The sequence below is a fragment of the Melospiza georgiana genome, chromosome 1 (genome assembly GCF_028018845.1).
Source record: "Melospiza georgiana isolate bMelGeo1 chromosome 1, bMelGeo1.pri, whole genome shotgun sequence".
NCBI lineage: Eukaryota > Metazoa > Chordata > Aves > Passeriformes > Passerellidae > Melospiza > Melospiza georgiana.
The window spans coordinates 67,482,963-67,499,768 of record NC_080430.1 but is presented as its reverse complement, the minus strand read 5'-3'; the positions used below and the strand labels follow the sequence as shown (position 1 = coordinate 67,499,768).

At 39.2% G+C, this 16,806-nt stretch overlaps 1 protein-coding gene across 7 annotated transcripts in view; it reads left to right on the top strand.

Annotated features, from left to right (window-relative positions):
• Positions 1–16,806, top strand: part of HIVEP1 (HIVEP zinc finger 1) — a 131,977-nt gene that overhangs the window by 13,890 nt on the left and 101,281 nt on the right. The gene's annotated exons all lie outside the window — the stretch shown is intronic.

Genomic DNA, 16,806 nt, shown 5'->3' with positions numbered 1-16,806 from the left:
TGTTGGACTTCTGTGTTAGGCATTTTAGTTCAGAAATGGCTTATGAGATTATGGAGAGAGAAACTGGGGCTCTTAGTTGGAAAAGTAAGATTTTCCTTGCTGTGTTAAAACAGATGAATAAAGTGGACTTTAGGTTTCCAAATCACATGTGTTGGGCAAACTGCAGTCTTTCCTACCACTTGTTTAAATGTATCATAACTCAGAATATTTACATGTAGAGGAAGGAGGGGGGAAAATACGATGGCAGATTTTTGGAGCCTTCAGTAAAGCATTTATGGGGCAAGTAGGGAAGCTCTAGTTCAGTAGGTGAGGCAGTGCTGTTTGTTTTTAAATAAAAGCTTTATAAATGCCTTTAAAGCTTCTCTCAGAATGAGGCTGCTCAGAGACTGTGATGGCTTAGCAATTCCTGTACGACCTTTAATGGAGGGCTGAAGAAGAAATCTCTTTGTCAGGATCCACAGGTTTTGAAAAGCAGAAGGAGGATTTTGCTAAGGCAAAGTTGAAAAAGTATCTGTAATTGAAAATTTAATCTTTATCGTATGCATGTGGCCAGTCCAGTAAACTGGATTTAACATCTTTGATTACCAACAGAAAGTAGAGAATGCATGTTCATATTTTAAATACCCATGAACTTTCTTCCTTCTGAATTCCTGTGTGTTTTAAAGATAAGTTCCCAGCAAGTGCCCTTTGTAAATTCCAGGACAGACCTCCTGAGCTAAAACTGGGAAAGGTTTGGAATGAGCTGCAGGGAGGAAAAGCAGCAGTTCAGCAGGAGCCCTTGGTGTAGTGTCGCTACAAAACAACTGTGTGTGTGTTCCTAGTTACCTATGAAATATGTGGCTTACTCCCTGCCAGCAGTGGTAGTCATGGAATATCCAGAGCACACCGCATGATTTCCTCTGATTTTTGGCCTAATTTTGGGGGCTGGGAAGTAGGGTAAGTTAATATTGAATGGCATTGTTTTTAACTACTGAGCTCTGTTAAGTAGATGAGAGATTGCAGGCTTGTTCTTACCCTAAAGGTTGCAATGCAGGCAGAATACAGAGCCAGATAAAAGAAAAAAAGTGTATGGAAGTGGCACTTAAAATATAATTGCTGTGGTGGTTTTGTGTTCCATTACTGTAAGGAATCTCTAGCCACCATGCTTTTTGAAGTGATGTCTCATATTCAGTAGATGTATGGATTTTACCTTCCTCCCTGCTTTAGGATTTCTTACAGAAATAAGTATTTCTGTCACAGGTCCATGGAGAAAACACAATGGTATATGTATTAATAGTGTTTCAAATACTATATTAGTATAATTTTATTAGAATACCTAATATATCCAAGTGTTCCTGTAATTCTCCACTGTCAAGAGGCAGAGCAAGATATGTACATGGCATAGTTTAATGCCTGGAATTGTAAAAGAGTGTAAGGGCAGTGCTTTTGTGGCCAAGAGGCATATTAGGAACTGTGAAAGTACTAAACTTTATTGCAAGAATGATTTAGTCATTTTCAAACATATCTTTATGTAGTTCACAATTTTCTCAAGTATTGCATATATTTGTTAGAAGGTGTGATAGTACCATTTTTTGTGTTAACAGTTTATGGAACATTTAATTTTATCTTCCCCTGTTTGTTTTTTTTTTCTTTATTTTAAACAACGTACATTTCTGTGACAATAAAATATTACATTTATTTTAGAACACTGCCTACGTGTGTTATATCCAGATGTATGCATCCGTTAGTATGTTCAGAATAGTGTTTTCCTTACATGCTTTTTTTCCTTTTCTTTCTTAAAATTCTGAAATGATGATGTAACTTTTGGAGATACCAGGAGAAATTGCTGTTCTCATACCAGGTGGTTTTCTTTTGTCAGACTTAGGAAATGCAATTGGTCCTTAGTGCCCTTTCAGCAAGGTCTGGTACCAGAATTGCTGCAGAACCTGGCTGCCATCCCTGTTCATGTACGTGAAATCCATTGCTGCAGTGGAAGAAAGCATACCAGTTTGTCTTGTTTGGCTCTAAAATGTGGGTCTGCCTCTCTGTTGAAAGGGACAGTCTTCTCTCTCTTAGACCCATTAATTGGCTAGAATCCTGTCCTAGAGTGAGAGGGCATCACACACAGTTGGGGCACATACCAGAGCTTGTGGGACATTTTCATAGGCACCCAGGTGGGATGTGGGCTTGGCAAAAAACACATTTTGAACACATTTTAATTATTAATGTTTCCCCAGTATCTTATGGCTGACTTTTATCATGCCTTTTCAAAAATAAATAAAGAGCATGTTCTCCTTTATTTTTTTAACAGCTTCTTTTTTTCTTCTTCTTCTGTGCTTTTTTTCTTTTCTATGATTTTGCCTGCTAATGCAAGTATGACAAACAGTCTAATGGGCATCTAGGAAACAGAAAAATTCATAGTGTGATCTTATTCCTGCCAGATTTTTCCTTCTGTTTCAAAACCTGAAAAACCTTTGGTAGTGAGAACATCTCACACATTTCAGTTTTCTCCTTGAACAAAGTTGTAGATAAAAAAAAAATCCAGTTAAAGCATGTTCTTCAGGAGTAACATCTGTATAGTGCTTTGAAAAAGCAGAACAAGAACTTGGCTGTGGAGAAGCCAAGTTTGAAGGATGGGATACCTGTATGTAACGTGCTTGGGAAGCAAGGACAAGTAATGGATTTTCAGTATATCTGAAAACTGACCCCATTATTTAGGCAGTGTTTCTACAAACAGTGTCTCCAAGATAAAAGAGAAAGTGTGCATATGGCTGCATTTCTCATAGATCTGTATAAACACATCTAGGACTGCTTGAAAGTGCAAAAAAAAAAAAACCCAAACGGGTTAATATTGGAATATTTTCCCAACTTTTACAGTAATTTTAGTTCTTTTGTTCTTTTTTGGGGAAGGGGAAGGAGAGGATGATTGGCAGAGCAGTTCTCTCTGTTTTCCCATTTGTAGGAGATTGACATTCTAGCAGCTTTTCTTTTGAATGTTCAATGTCCATGCTTTAGCAAAGCACTGATGAGATTTTCCAGTAGATCTCTTCAGCCAAAGGAAGCATGAGTGTGCCAAGCAGGCTGATGTGCCCCACATGCCTGGCAGACTCCTTTCTTGTGTCACTTTGTAGCCTCAGGGGTAAAGGTAGATTGAAGCCATTAGAATATATTTTCCTGTAGACCTTAGTATTGCCTGTAGTCAAGTGGTAAAATATTATAGATGCTGCTTGTGAATTTCTGATTTTCAGTCTGATTGCAAAATCAATTTGCACAGCATGGCCAGTGATGGTCCTAGCTCACCAGCATTGGCCTTCTGTAGTTGGATGTATTAATTTATAAAAACTGTTAAAAAGTACTTGCAAACAGGTGAGAATCTGAATATTAATTTCATACAAGTCGGAACTATTGGCCTGAAAAGGATGTAGTGGTCAGTGTTTTCCAGAACTGAAAGTTTCTGGCTAACCATGTAGTTCTGCAAGGGCATTCAGAAATATGAAATATTTTAAAATCTTATGAGGAAAAGGGAAAGAGGAGACAAAGCCTGGTGTTAAGATAACAGAAAAGGGTTAATGCAAATGCACATTTATGTAGTGGTTACCTGCAAGTAAATTGCTGTCTCACATTTCTAGGAAACAGTGTCCTAAAATGTGTCTCTTGAGCCAATGTTGTAAGTAATCAGCTTTTTTCTCCAAGAGGCTTTAAAAACACGATTTTGGCAACAGTAACTAAGGCGGTATTTTACAGAAGAGCCCCCAGTAAGTGGAAAGCAAGCTGGTAATCAGTTTTGATTAACGGATCTGCATTCTGTTATTTAAATGTTTATATCCTGATTAGCATTTAGGCTGTATTTAAATATGCCATTTTATTTTAGCAAAATATGAGGCATGGAGAATGGAGATTATCTTTCAGATGCTAAATGCTGGGGATGTAAGGTGAAGAATGTGCACTTGTAAAGTGATATTGATGTGACTGATATTTTCACTTCTGTTGTGGGATTATGGAGTTTCATAATCAGATATGACTAAAGGAAGAAATGTTTGTGTCATTTAAGTTACAAAACTAAGTTTTAAATTAAGTATTGAGACTTTTTGTTCATGAACTAAATTTCTCCTGCTCCTCATTTTGTTAAACACAAAGCAAGTTGAGCTGGTACAAAAGTTTGTAAGTTTTTTCTCTATTATTTTAAGAATTGCCAAACTATGATAGCATCTGATCATCTAAATCTGCATTTCCGTTGCTTCATATATGTGTAGAGAATAGTTCTTTCTGTTGCTCATAATGTGTTTTTTTTCCATGCCAAAGCACTGATTCTGATGACAGTTGTTAGCGACCAGAGATGGTGGTTTGCTTTGCCAAATCACTTCAACTGCAAAGCTGGTGCTTTGTGTCCAAAGGAGCATGCACATCTTTCTGGGTTAAAGAAGATCCCAACTTTGTGAAAAACTGCCTGATTCAACAGAAAGGTTGGCCTGCCACGTAAGCATGCCATAAAAAACAAGCATCTGACAGCTCTGTGGCTTGAAATAGTAGATCTGACACAGGCATATGGAAAATTCATGCAACAGGGATACTGTATCAAAACAATTTCTGTAGAAAGGCAAAACGGAATCCTTTCTCTCCCTTCCTCCCCTCCTTTGCTTTCTCGTGACTCTGTTTTTATGTTGTTTGCTTCTTACCCTTTGCCTTTTAAATGATGCCTCTTTAAAAACTGACATCTTGCACAAGGATTGAGCTGTTTGCAAAGAAATTTTAGAGTGATTTAACTTTGATAGGGGATATTCACACAGGGATAACATCAGGAAGGTGGGACACTTCTGAAAAGCCATGGCTCCTCTTCCTCTTAATGTGACTACCTGAAAGGAAAGACAATATACTGTGCTCATGAGTTGGACAGAGAATTCCTGCATAGGATGACTTGACTCTTCCTTCTTCCAAAGCAAACTCAATATCCTTTCTGTACCTTCTGATGACACAAACCTTTTCTCCCCTCCACCTGCTGTATTTCTGTTGCATTAGGTTTGATACCCTCTGCAAGGTTTCTTATTAGTCTTCTACCTGGGCTTGTAGAGCAAAGACTTCTGTTTACACAGAAGGACTTCTGTTGTTGAGCTGGCAGAGGTTTTGAGGACTGGGAAGGAATAGAAAGTAAACATATGCAAGCGACAAATGGAACAATCACCCTCCTCTCATGGTGAGCAAGTCTATAACTGATATTACTGGCTTATTTTTTTCATAATTTTCTTTTTTTTTATCCTCCCCTTCTGCTTTTCACATTTTTCACCAACTGTCATTGGGGTTTCCATAATTTTAGCTGCATTTCTTTCAACAGACCTTTGAAAATAAGATATTGCTGTTTCAGCTACCACGAAGCAAAGAAGCGGAGGCACAGAAGAATTAAGAGACAGCTTAACCAAGGTGTGTAGGCACCTTGGAATGGTCAGTTAGGGTCATGCTGGGAAGTGAAGCTGGGTCTTTCCTGGTTGGCCTGGGTAGCAGTGGTTGCTGATGACCCAGTGTTTTCCAACAGATCCTTTCCTAAAATGTTTGAGCTCTGTGGTTCTCTTTACAAGAGCCACCCACTCATGTATTTGTGCCTACTACTATAGGGTATAGATTAATGAAATATAGATGTGTTTGTACAGGGGCTCTTGCCTTACACTGCCAGTGGGACATGACTGAACAGCATCACCAGCTGCCCAGTCTGCGCTTTCCTCTTAGGAGTTTTATCTGAAGGAAGCTCTCTGTGGTGAATGAATTACTGAAATGAAGTGCCTGAAGATACAGTTAGACTTTCATTCATCCTGAGAAGTAATTAACATCTGGATATCTTGCTGCTGAGAATTAATTTCCTTCAGTAGTGGCCAAGTCCTTCTCTGTGTCCCTGCAACTGTGTTTGTGTCTTCTGTTTCGCTGGGCTGTTGCTGTGAATATGGCAGGTATGCTGCTGAACGTGAAGAACTCTGTAGAGCCAGCCTGTGCAGTGGAGTAGGGCACATACTCTTGATTTTGAATCACTAGCAGGTTCAGTGGAGCCTGGCCCCAGTTATGTACAGGCTGTGGAATTCTCATCTGTATGCAACCTCCGTGAAGCAGCTGACTTCATGCCTGTGGAACTGCACTAACCTATGAACCATAAAACATGAATCACGGGAGTGAGATCCTCATGGGAAGATAGAGGGAGTAAGACTTTTGGCTGCCCAGAGGGAGGAAAACTTATTCTCCACCACTGTGTGCTCAGGAGTGCCAAGGACCTCGGTGCAATGCTGCATTGGTGAAAATTGACATGGGTTTATCTCTCATGTGTGGCCAAGTGAGAAAAATGTGTTTGGCAAATGAATGTAAAAGAGCCTGGTTTGTTCCTTCTGCTTCATATGTAAATCTCAATGTTAGAACTGCAGATCTGCTTACTTAGTGTTTAGAAGTTGTAGAGGGCTAATGATGCTGCAGCGTGGGTGCGTGAAGCCACACTGCTGCTTTTTGCGTCGTCAATTTTTTTGTCGTGTGCAAATCATCCAGGAGTCTGCCAACACATGGAGAAAAGGATGTCTCACTCCTGGTAAGTTGCTTCTTTGGTCCCTTGGTAAAACTGCTGGGTCCACACATTGCTTAGCTTCTTTTGGAGCTCTTGCTAGCTATTCTAAATATTCATTAAAATAACAATGCAGCCTTCTAAGTAAAAAGCTCATTGGAAAAAAACATGTGCTTTTTCCAGAAGCACATCCAATCACCCCACCCATTTTCTTCAGAAACTGGAGCTGAGGCATTGCTACAGAAATTCCCTTCCAAGTAGTGGTGGTTGCTTCATCCCCTTCCTAATAACTGCACTCCTGTGGTGCTGAAGTACAGAAATGCTTCCAAGCTCAGGGTCAAAATCTTCCATACAGTCACCAAAGAAAAGTAGTTTGCAGTTAAGTGAATAAATACATTTTCAAACAAAAGCTTTGTCCATAACTCTCTTTATCTGACACTAATGGTGGAGCATGCAGCTGAGAGAAGGATAGGGGTAAATATTCCAATATTCCAGCTGAGTCATCTTTGCTTCTTCCTGATTATCCCTTTCTATTCATGATTAATGCCCATGGAAATATTTTTAGACATTGTTTGCTCTTCTTTTCCTTTTTCTCAATAGAAATTATATATAGAGTATCTTACCTTAAAAATTAGATTAAAAGAACATATTTAAGCGACTAAGACAAGAACTAGAAATCAGAAAAGCAGATTTGTGGGTTTTCATTCAATATTGATGCATTTTACATGTACTCTTGTCCTGTATCAGGCTGAGTCTTTTTCTCTGCAGAAAATGAAAAGCATGTACTCATGTCAAGAGCGTAATTCGTAGTTATTTTCAGCAGGTATTTAGAAACATTTGTAAATTCCAGCTTATAACTGAGCAATTCACCCTCCCCCCGCATATGTAAATTTGTAACAGAGGATTCAGTAAGGGGTTTGAGTGTATAAATGATACCTTTATTTTCAGTGTGGAGTTCCCATTGAGAGGCCAGGCCTAAAAATACCAAATGTTTCCACAACAATTCCTGCACACTGCATGTTGAGCAATACAGCTACAACCAAGGGGAGAGCTTCTGCTGACAGTTGAATGCAGGAGTCCAAACTGAGTTAGGTTATGTATAGTTTTTATTACTGGCCATAAGCTCTTACCAGAAATCCAGATGTGCTTGAATCATGCAACAGATTAATGACACAAAATGACTGTGGGTGCAGGATGAAGGCTCCTTTTGTTTACCAGAGAGGATACTGTAACTTCCAGTTAATGACTTCAAACTATCTTACAGAACACAAAGGAGCAAGTTAAGGCATGTAAACAGAAGTTGCCAGACTTCTTATCAAGGTAATTACATGGTATTGAAATGTGTGACTTGATTTAAAAAAAGAGTTTTGTATTAGTGCTGCCCTTTTCTAATGGACTATTTCAGTAAATATTTAAAAAGAAAACCCCCCAAAAAACCTACCTCAAAACATTCTCAGTAAGTAAAAGGGAAATTCAAAAGGGAAAAAACCAAAGGGACTAGAGGAACTTTACAGGGCAGACAATGTGTCTTCTAAACTAGTAGAAAATCTTGTATAAGGGAACCCAAAATGCTTTGGTTTTGGGATGTTTAAACATAGCATATTTTTGAGTGGTTGCTAATTTGAAGTGTTAAGTTCTGCATGGAAGTTAGTAGACTTATGAGTCTGGGTGTTTCTCAGTGCTCATGTCCAGTAGGTAAATAAGCATGTTTGTGCAACATCAAAATCCTTAATTTTTCTTTTACCTGCTCCTGCCATACACTGTGTTCCCTGGGGAAAATCCTGGTTCAGTGATTGTGGAATTTCATGTCAAAGTACACCCTCTCCCGATTAAATCCCTGCAGAACCAGGTGAGTGGTATAGGGAACCTGTTTGCTGTGGCTGCATGCAGCAAGTACAAGCTGCTCAGGCTTTACTCACATTTACTTATTTATTTGGCAAAGAAGTCGATTAGGGTCAGGCTGTCACTGGTTTGATTTCTCCAGTACCTCTGTAAGAATGATTTAAAGTACAATATGTAATTGGAAGCAATGTGGAAGAGGTCAGCAGCCCTTTTGGGGTTTTGTCTTGATTTTTGCCACAGCTGATATAGTTTCAGCCCTGAAAGTGAACAAAAGATCCTTGTAGACCTGTCAGCACTGCCCTTTGGCACTCAGGTCAGTTACTGTGTCAGAGTCAGCTCAGGACTGTGTTTTCTTCTCCAACAAATCCGGTTTAAAACTAGCATTGGGCACTACTTAGACCAGTGGCTGTTTTAGCCCAACATGTCCCCATGAGTAGCTATATTTTTCAGCCTGTATTTAAAGTCTAAGCTGTTAATAATGGTTGAACTCTTCCTAAGCTTATTTTCAGGATTTTTTTTGGGAGAGTATTTTAATTATTGTCATAGACTATGATGGGCTGCATGTTTCCTCTGTGTTGTGAAGCTTTCACATAGTGACTTTTCGCTTGCCTTAACTTGTGTAGAAATTCACCTTTGAGAAAAGGGTAACATTTGCACCAAATTCTCTACTTCCTTTGGAAACACAGAAAAAGGAAAATATGTTTCCTGTTAGTGACTGTTTTAATTTGTATTTCTGTTTGCATGAGAATATATCCCAAATGTACAGAGGAATTTTTCAGGGTGCTGTTAACCTGAGAACTTTCAGGGTATTTTTTTGTTTTTTATTCCTGGCAGGAGGATTACATTCACTGTTTCTCCAATTTTGAATCTGATTTCTAAACATTATGGAAATTGTAATGTAGTCATCTCTATGAAATGTCATATTATGAACAATTCCAGGGTGGTTTTGGGTTGTTTTTTTTTAACCAGTGGCTTGTCTAGGCTAGGTATAACTGGGGCTGTTCAGCCAGAGGCACTGGTGGCTATGTTGGGCATGGTCAGGTACCCTTTAGTCTTTGATCACTGTAGTTCTTAATGGTACTGTAATGGTACTGGGCGAAATCCTGATAAAACTTCCTAAAATAGCCAAACATTTGTGCATGGTTTGTTGTGGGTTTTTGTTTGTTTGTTTGGGTTTTTTTGGGGGGATGGTTTGCATTGCTTTGGGTTTATTTTAGAGATAGTAAGTATGCTGCTGAGCATTTCGTTGTTCCTAAGGCAAGCACAGTATTGATACAGAAGTGTTTTCTCTGGGGACATCAGAATTGAGTCTGGTTTTTCTGTATGCATACTTAATCCTTCTAGGCTTGTAATATTCTCTGGAATTCCCAGTTTTCTGCAAACAGCTTTATTATTAGATATGCGTTTTCTGAAGTCTCCGTTTAGGTTACCTTCAATATCCTGATGATGTTGAGCTCACACCTAGCAGCCAGACAGCCCAGGTCAGATACATATACATGGGGGGGAAAGGAAAAGTGTACAACAGAACAAGGGGTTGTGGAGCAATCAGAACTGTGTAATTTACTTACCTCTATGGGAAACTCTACATCGAGTTAAGAAAGAAATTTTCTTAGATGTTTCCTCAAACTTTTTTTTTTTTCTGTTTGCCTGAAGTGAAAATAGAGATATGACATTACAACACGCTGTGGTGGAGTTTCTCATAGGAGTATAGATTTTCCTGTTCCAGAGAAGATTGTATTTTAAATTACTGATATGCTCTGAAAATATGCAGAAGAAAAGGTAAGAATGAGGATAGATGGTTGGTGCAAAAACACCCAACAAAATTAGATCCAGATGGAGGAAGTGGGATCTATGTTTTTGAGCTGTGCAAAGGCTGTCCCACATTTATTCCCCTTTCCCATTATTTTCAGCACAATGTGAGGAACTCTATGGTATATTTATGTATTGGAACTGAGAGTAAGAAGGTAGTAATGAGTCTGTTGTCAGCATGTTGTGCTTTCTTTAATTTACAGCATCATCACTGTGCTGTGCTGCCATAAAGGAGAGAATATAGCCTTTGTCCCCGCTCGGCGCGAGCGGAACCGAGAGCGATGCACGCAGTTGGCAAGGGCTGCAACAACAGAGTCCCCATTCATCGCTGCCCTCAGAGCAGTTTGGTTTAGCTGTGTTACGTAAGCCATTTGTGGTATAACCCAGGACATTGCACAGAATAATATTGGGCATGGATATCCAGCTGTTGTGCGAGATATTGAGAAGGGAATAAAGGTACCTTATTGCAGGCGGGGGCTGGGGCACGCCTTCAGCAGCTCATTGAATTGAGGTATTGCGACCCATTCCCTCAGCAACCATCACATGACAAGTGCTAGAAGCAGTATTGAGCTACTGCACTAGACATCCTTCTTGTACAAAAATTAATCAGTTTTACCCTTTGTGAACCTAATGCCAATCAATGTGATTTTTGACCAGACTGGTAAGGGAAAGCTTTTTCTGAAAATACTGCATGAGTTACAAATCTTATGCTGTAGGAACTATAAAACACATAATATATTTGTCATTGACTCTGAAAAGTTACTGCCATTAGCTATTTGGCTCTGTGAAGGTAAATCCACCTGACTTTTGTAGTTAGTATTCCGCCCAAGATTATGCAAAATAATATTATTAAGTAGAGTGTTTTGGCTTATCATGGAAAGAAGGAAAAGAGCTGCTGAAATACATCAGAAGTTGGCAATGGTGAAAATACTGCCTTGCCATCCTGAACATTATCTGATTAAGTAAGATGCTGCATAAAATTCTCCTCAATTAAAGTAATGGGTCTCGGTGTATTCTTTTGGAGGGCTAAATAAGTGAAATCAGATGTTTCCCAGAGTCACGGATTGTCTTTGCCTTTGTTTTGTCTGCCCTGTGCCAGGGAGGCACTGGACATTGCCTGCTTGGCAAAAAGTCTTGCTTTTCCTGGCATTTGATATCAGTACTCCTCAGTGTGACCTTGCAAAGTGACTAGAGATGCTGGAGGAACTTCAGGCAAAAGCTAGTTTTGTTTCAGCCAGGTGGTGGTTTAAGTCCTTGATTACTGAGTTAGCACAAACAAAAAATGTAAAGCATAAACCAAATTACATAGAGACTGTTGCTATATGTTCTATTCAACCTGTTTCTCTACAATTTTGGCCAAGGTATGTTATAGCTACAAAAATCTGAGAATCTGGCTCTGTACAGATGCCTTTTGCCTTTATAATCTCCCTTTCTAAGGAGAAATCTTACCTAGAGTTAAAGAAATAAAATTTCAGATCGTGTTTCTGTTGATTTTTTTTAAGCTCCTTTTTTCCTGTTTTGTTTTCAGTTATGTGGCAACCAAGATGCTGATCCTGGTGATCCTATCATATCCTTAAATCTGTTTGTGAACAGGTCTTGATGCTGAAGAGCATCCTTAAAATTCCTGTGTTTTACCTTATAATAATTCACTTATATCATGTACTAGAAGCACTTTATTGAATCAGGTAGCACTTTGTCTTCTAGAGCAGTAACACTTTATTGTGATTATGTATGACATTAACATGAACTATTACTTTTACTTGGGGACAAAACCTGATGCATTAAATCCATGACAGACTTGGGCTTGGGCTTCTGAATAGTATAGGGCTACTAGCCTGTTCTACAGTTAGTAATTTTTGGGGGCTCTGGCCATCACAGTGATGAATTACTGAAAACAACTGGAGAGTCTATTGTAACTACAAATTTTGGTATTCATAAATATATATGGGCAGGAAGTGCTGATAAAAATTCCAAGTAATTTTTCATGGTTTTGGGGCCTTCCTTAACTGGACTGTAAAATTGAAAATAACCAGTTGAATCATTTTATTAGAAGGCAGCATCCATTCTTTATGTGTATAACCACATCATCTGTAGTTGGACCATGCAAAAAAAAGTTTTGTTTTGGTTTTTTGGTTTTTTTGTTTTTTTTGGGTTTTTTTAATGCATTTGAAATTAAATTGAATTTAAAGGATGTATAAATGTAAAGTTAGGGAATATTCCAGTTCTGGAACAAAACCAAGCGTTCTGTGTCTGTTGACATTTACCTATTTTTTAAATAGAATAATTAAGTGAGAATAGCTCCTAGCTGTGCTTAGCTAGGGTTTGAGTGTACAAATGCTCTCCATGTCTTATTTGGGTTCCTAAGGAGGCAATGCCCAAGTATTATTTAAGTATTTATTGGGTTTCAGGCTGAATGTTTTCTCTCTGCTTGTTTTGCAAGCACCTAAAATTACTGTAACTGAGAGAAGGGGAAAAAAGTATAGTTTTTGCTTTTGCTAACAATATGTATGTAATCAGCACCTCCTGGTTAATGAATTAGCTGGCTGTTTCTTTCATATAGCAATAGCAGGGAAAACTGCTGGGATAATCAGCAAGTGTTGGCAGAGGGATTCAGCAATGTATGTATCAGTTAATATTTCCTTTAAATAGTTTTCAAGTAAACTAGATCAAAATTTTGAATGGGCCCCCTATGTGTCTAAATATTTTTCAGGAGCTGAGGTGAATAAAATATTATAAACATGAAGTATTTAATTACTTTCTTAAACCTTAAGGAAGCACACAGAATGGTTTTATTCCCCTTTCACAGTGCAATCACAGTTTGCAGAATAAACTCCTAATTTTGAATTTAAAACGTTGAACATAATTGAAGGTTTTGCTTGAGTTTTTTTGTAACCCAAAAAGGCCTCCTTATAATGTCAATATAAATAGCTTTTTCTTCTTAAATGGTGATAAAAATATGCTATTTCTACAGATATCCTTTGCAGTTGCAATGTGTTAAATACCTTAGGCTCAACCTTGTGTAGGGCCATCCCACTCAAGTGTTAAGTAGATGCATCAGTAGAGAACAAATTGACCTTTGGTGATGGCTACCAAACCTGTGCTCTCATCAGTGTCATGTTCCAGCACTCAGACTTCTCTTTAAACATTGTCTCTTACCAAGTGGACTGACAAACAAGCCAGAGTGGGCACAGGGCCATTCCCAGAGAAGAAAAGAGAGGGCAGTGCATGGATGACCAACAAGTTATGGCCATGTCTTCCTCACAGTGAGAGCAGCAGCAGGTCAGAGCAGTTGTGGTTGAGAGGAGGCTCTGCCTTCAGCCTCACTGCAGTGCCTGTCTCCCCTGCCCCATGATGTTCTTCAGCACAGATCTGCTTCTGACTAACTACACACTTTGGGAGTGAAGCACTTGTGAGGAAGGGAGCCAGACAGCTCCTAGGACAGGCTGGAATTTAGTACTGCAGGGGGAACAGCCCTCTGGAGGGAGTGTTTGTAGGGGATGTTTGACATCAGCTTCCTCTTGTTATCTGCACTTAGATACTTCTGCTGATGATGGGGATTTGGGGGCTTTTTAAGGGTATTCTTTGGTTGTTCTTTTTTTTTCTTGTTTCATTTTGTTTTGTTTTGTTCCTTTTGTTTTGGCTTATTTAACAGAACCAACAGTATCTTTTTATTTGAAAGAAAAATGCTGCAAGCTTAAGATAAGATTGTTCCATCTTGGCTATAAGAAAACAGTAAGCCAAACAGACAGCTTGGAATGGGTGTGTTTTCCCAATTAGCGAGCCTCATTGCTAGCACAGGGGTTTAGTAGAGCTCATTATTTGCTGTGCATGAATGTAAGGTACAGATTCCTTGCTCACTGATGGTAGCTGCCACCCAGGGACACCATGCTGGAGAATAAGGATTTTTTTAGGGGCTTGCACCCAAGGCAGGTGCCATGCAGGGAGGCTGATCCCTGTCCAAGCAGGGAGCCAGGCTTCACGAAGTGCAGAAGGCTTTGCTGACTGTGTCTCTTGGGAGGATCCATGACCTCTGTTGCTTCATGTGTGAAGGTAATTGAAATAATTTTAGCCTGGCCTTGGGGATTGCTGTGCCACTTTCTGCTGGGTGGTAGTGACCAGGTCTCAGTGTGTTCTGGTGATTTGCTGTGATCACTTTCCTTTTCTGCTTTATTGGTGAGCCAGTGAAAACTCATTATTTTCTGTTTAACAACCCTACTGTCCATCTGTAAGAGATTTGGTAGCAATATGGTAAATTACAACAGTATTTTTTGTCAAATGTCCAGCAAAAATAAGGTTCTGAGAGGACTTGGAACTGTGGGAGGGTGTTTTGCAAATGTCATTTTCTAGTACATTGCAACATGAGGAAACCATGGTATGTATTTTGCATTCAGAAATAAGACTGATTTAGGCTATGAATAATTGTAGAAGTTGGGATCACCAAGATAAAAAAAAAAGGTCCACACAAATGACTTAAAATTTTTGCATCTGACTGTGTTTGTACTTTTCTCATGTCTAAAGGCTGCCAAATTCTAGATGCTGTCTTTCCTGGGAACTAACCAATGCTCTCTGGCATGATTTTCACTTCCCCTTATGTCTATATTTGAAAAAGCATATGTGTAGTCCCTAAATGAATATAGTGGTTAACAAGCTATGGATGACAACCCACAAAACATATTTGCTAAAGCAAGTTTCATACTGCTTAATGGAAAACAAATACCAGAACAACAAACCAGGGATATTGCTATACGTGCATATATTTCACGTGTGAGAAAAGGTGAAGGAAAAAATCCCCTTCTGAGTTTTTCTTGGGCATGCTTATTCCCCACTGGAGTTAAATTACTGTAACTCTGGGGGCAGAACTTGGTTCTTCAGTACATATTTATGTTTTCCCTGGTAGGGCAGGACATGCTATATAGCAGAAATGACTAGTTACTGTCATTAGATGAGTAATAGCTTCATCCTTCCTAGCTCCTAAGGAAGGAATCATCCTTTACATCCGAAGGAAGTAGGGCCAGCAGCATCCTGCTAAAGCAGCACTGTTAAGTCATTCTCTAGTAAACAGTGACTCTGTTGTTCCTAAAGGAAAAGAGGCCATGCAGAATTTTCAAGCCTTCAACACATGTGTCTTGTGTGCAAGTGATGGGATGTATGTGATGCTGGAGAGGCTTGGGGAAGGATTGCAGTGTGTGGGGAAAACCCCTCCTTGCAGGTAGTGAGTGCATCATCCCTGGCTCAGGGATCACCTTGGGGGCAGGTGGGGAATGGACCATGGCTGGGATAGAGCAGATCTTTTTGCATTTTTCAACAGCAGATTGCCACACGTGCATGGAGCCCTTGCTGCCCAACCCACTGAATTTGGAAGCTCATTCAGGTAGTAACTGCTGGCTTGAACACAGCATGAAAGTAGAGATTTTATTACAAAACACTAAAGCTTAGTAGTGTTCTTACCCTTGGATGCTCAGTCTTCAGCCAGAGCTTCCTGAAGCTGACTTACTTTTAAATTAAAATAAAATCTAATAAAATAACTTAAAATGTATTTACTTGCCTTCTTTCATCTGGTGACTCACATTAGTTTCTTCTACATGACTTCTCTGCTGAGGTTAGGAACCTAAGAAGTAAAACTGAGATTTCTGTAACTTTCTGCTTTCTCTATCAAATCCCTTAAGAAATTATCAAACACTGGCAAGGTTTATGATGTCATTAGAGTCTTTTATAACTGCCTAATGCTCCAAGTAGAAGAAACTTGGTTATTACATGTTGTGTAACCAAGCACACTGGTCTTCAAAAACAGAATTTAAAGCCCATTTTTTTTCAATTACCTTTCAGGTGCCTGTATTAATACAGTAAGTTCTGGTGGAATCAGTGAAAGTTGTTAAATGGGGAGCACTTTCTCTCATATGAACCATGGCTTTGTTTTGCTTTTCTTTTTCCTTAATTTTGGTCCTCACTTTCCAAATAGCTTGCTGATACTAGTGCACTTGGTTTTTAGGAAAAAGGAGGTAACTTCCATATTAGTTACCTGGTTTTGGTAAAGCAGCTGTTGTAGAATGTCCACCCTTCTGACACGGTTTAGTCCATGAAACGTTTAAAAAAACAGCCTTGCACATGCCTGCCCATCTAAGCTCTTTTTAGTTAACTGCTGTGGGAAACAGTGGTTTTCTGATGAACTTTATACAAACCAGGAAGTGGCCTTTCTCATTTGCTGTAGGTAAACTTGCTGTAGCAGGGGGTTGGACTAGTCCCTTCCAACCCCAACCATTCTGTGATTTCAAAATGAGTTGAGGAGTGGCTGCTGTGTACTTTCCAAATGAGTGCAGTGTGACATCTGTGGCCCACAAGAACCTCACTCAGGCCAGCTGTTGGTACCCTGTCAGTGAAGCCAGGTCTGCCATGCCCTTGCATGAGGCTTTGGCTTCTTCAGCAAAAAAGGAGGGTGAGTAGAAGTATAAAATAAACTTATTTTTATTTTCCTTGAAGTTCAGAGAGAATGTGTGTGTGTTTGAGAGATATATATATGTATATATACACATACATATATATGCATATATATATATATATATAAAGAGAGAAAAAACACAATCCAGTGTTCCAACAATCCCCTGCATGTGCAGGAAGAAAAATATGCTTTTCAGATAAGCACACTTAGT